Below are 2,779 nucleotides of genomic sequence, written 5' to 3'. Positions count from 1 at the left end.
AAATGTCTCAAAACTTGAGTCTCAGGAGCCTGAAAATACCAGAACAGATTAAAATGCCTGCAAATTCAACATTTTTGGAAGAGAGAGACAGGGAAGAGAGATTTCCCACCAATTTTCTGTCTTTATTTTTGCTGCGGTCATACACCAGGTTGTTCTACTAAAGCTCTGAAATGAACAGAAGCTGCGCATGTTCACGAGCACAATGTTCAGCCTGAGCCCTCTCTTTGCAGGACATATCAGGTTGGCCTAATAAGCCCGCTAACCACAACCACATTGTTTCAATCTGCTCCAAGCACAAGCAGAATAAGTTTATGTCTGCCTGCAGAACACTCTCTCTGTAGATCCTGTAGTGGCCTGATTTGTGGAGGTGTTAATCACTCACAGCTCCCACTTAGATAAAGCTGTAATGCAGCCCAGATCACCCCTCTGTGCCTCAGTTTCCTCATCCAGAACACAATGATAACACGTGCTTCAAGCTCTAGGGATGTGTATTGTCGTACAAATATTGTTATTTATGGTGATGATGAGAATGTGAGCTTTGTTTGGTACAAAGGTCTGGGAGTGCCTACTTGACATCAATTGAAAGAGATGGGTATTAACCTGCATGTTTGAAATACAGCCTGTTGTTATTGCTCTCAGATAAACAGAATTACCTCCTCTTAAAATCAAAGGTAATCTGCTTTACTTCAATGAGATGTGGTGATGTCCACAGAGAACAAATCACTTTTGGCAAGTGGAGGAGGGATTTTCTTGGCAAGTTAGAAGAAGCATCAAAGGAACAGAGGAGGAGTGGGATGCAGTGCAACTGGTTTTAATCACACGTAACAGTCAAGTTCCTCTGGACAGGCCTACTGTCTGATATGCCATCGTAAACACTCTGGGGAGCCTGGATTAAGAGAATGGAAAACAAACGAGAATGGCATAAAGGTATTCAGGGCACTCTGAGGCACAACTGACAAATCTTTTATCTGCTGGTGTTACGCCAGCTGATCATGGCAATATGATATATTCCTCCCATTAATGCTGTGCCCCAGTGCCATGACTTTGATTTTTAATGAGTGTTTGGATATCCAAGTCCGTGCCCTTTTCTGGTTTCAACAGTCACAGCTCCTCAGATCACGCTGCGCTTCTGTTTGCCATTCATAATGCAGATACTGAATTGGTTATAACAAGGATGTATTTTCATTCTGACTGTACAGCCAGCGGAGAGAGGGGATACTCTCTTACTTCAAACCAGTTCAGCTCTGAGGTGGTCTGAATTGCTCTACAGATGCCAGTTTCTTCCTCCTGCCTGTCAAAGAGCTTGAAGTGGCTACTCCTTAGGCCAGGCACACTGCAAGATGCCTGAACTCATGTGATACATCTAGAGAAAAACAGCCTGGGTAAATACTTCTTGACAGGACTGTGCCTCTTGAAATGACTTTCCTCTGGAAAGTCATTGTTGACTTGTTTCACTAACTTTGGGGGCAGGGAAAGTACGGATTTTATTAAGGTATTCTATAGGAAACTAATGTTTTACTTCAGCTATTATAATATTGTGTAATGTATTATTTAAGATATCATCTCACATACCGTGTAAGTTTAGATTAGATTATATAAACATCCAAACAAGAAAGTCAAACTAAAAATTTTGATATGATCATTTCAATATTTCTGAAACAAAGTATTTTAGAACATCCATTCAGCATTATGCTTCAAAATGATGGCTCTCTCTTCCAATTAGGAATGAAAAGACATTTGTAATGTCTGAGTCACCTTCTGAACATGAACGGCTTGAGCTTGACGGTTGCTGGAGCTGCACAGTTGGGATTGCTGTTCAGACTGCTGATATGATTGCTTCCATACATTTTGTTTGGGTTGCAGTAGCACTTAGGGGCTACTGTCAGAGCCTGAGGATCTGTTTTGCAAGGAATCTCACATTTATACATTACAGATAACACTTGGCCTTCTGTCACACAGAAAATAAGCATTGGACCTGATATGGGAAAAGCAGGCATTATCAAGAGCTTCAGTGGTGACATGGCAGATGTGGGCTTTTGTGTGCTTTGGCTAAGTGACTGCTTAAGTACTGGTTGCCTCAGAGTAACATTGACTACCCAGGACTAATTGGGTAGCTCTTTAATTACCTGTCATTATTACCTGATGATTACAAATCATCATTACCTGGTGAATGATGGTTTGAACTTTCAGGACGCTGAATGTCCTGTGAAACCTGCCTCAGCTAGGGTCTTGATATTGAATTAAATTCCTGGCAATGTTGAGATTGGGAACAAGTGCTTACATGAACACCAGACAAATGGGATTCAAACTCCCACTGCAAACTGGTAAGCCAAAGACTTCTTTAAATGCATGACTTAAATAACCTGGAAGCTGAGGCAGAGCAACTGAGTGGATTATCCAGTCTTTGAATATCAAAAACAACTGATGCATAGATGGTTTCTAAGCAAGATCTTCTGTTTGAAATTAGTGATTTATTATTATTATTACATATTATGGTACAGACCAGAGAGGCCAGAACTTTAAAGCCAAGAATGGCCTTTACCCAAATTCATGAACTTTTAAGGGTGGCCTGCAGTGGTTAACTTGGAGTTCTTGAATTAAAATATACTTGGAAAAGGAGGAAACCAAAATATTATTGAATCTGCAGCAATCCCATGCATCTATGCCCCTGGAGAGCTTGTGTTTCTTTACTCTTGAGGTTCATTATGTCACCAGAAAAGCTTTAATATTTTACTGTGGAAGCAACATAGCCATGAAACATTAATTTTCAGGAATGTGG

Source organism: Netta rufina (assembly GCF_964035555.1).
Source record: "Netta rufina genome assembly, chromosome: 8".
Classification (NCBI taxonomy): Eukaryota; Metazoa; Chordata; class Aves; order Anseriformes; family Anatidae; genus Netta; species Netta rufina.
The sequence above is the reverse complement of the archived record's forward strand: the minus strand, read 5'-3'. Positions refer to the sequence as shown.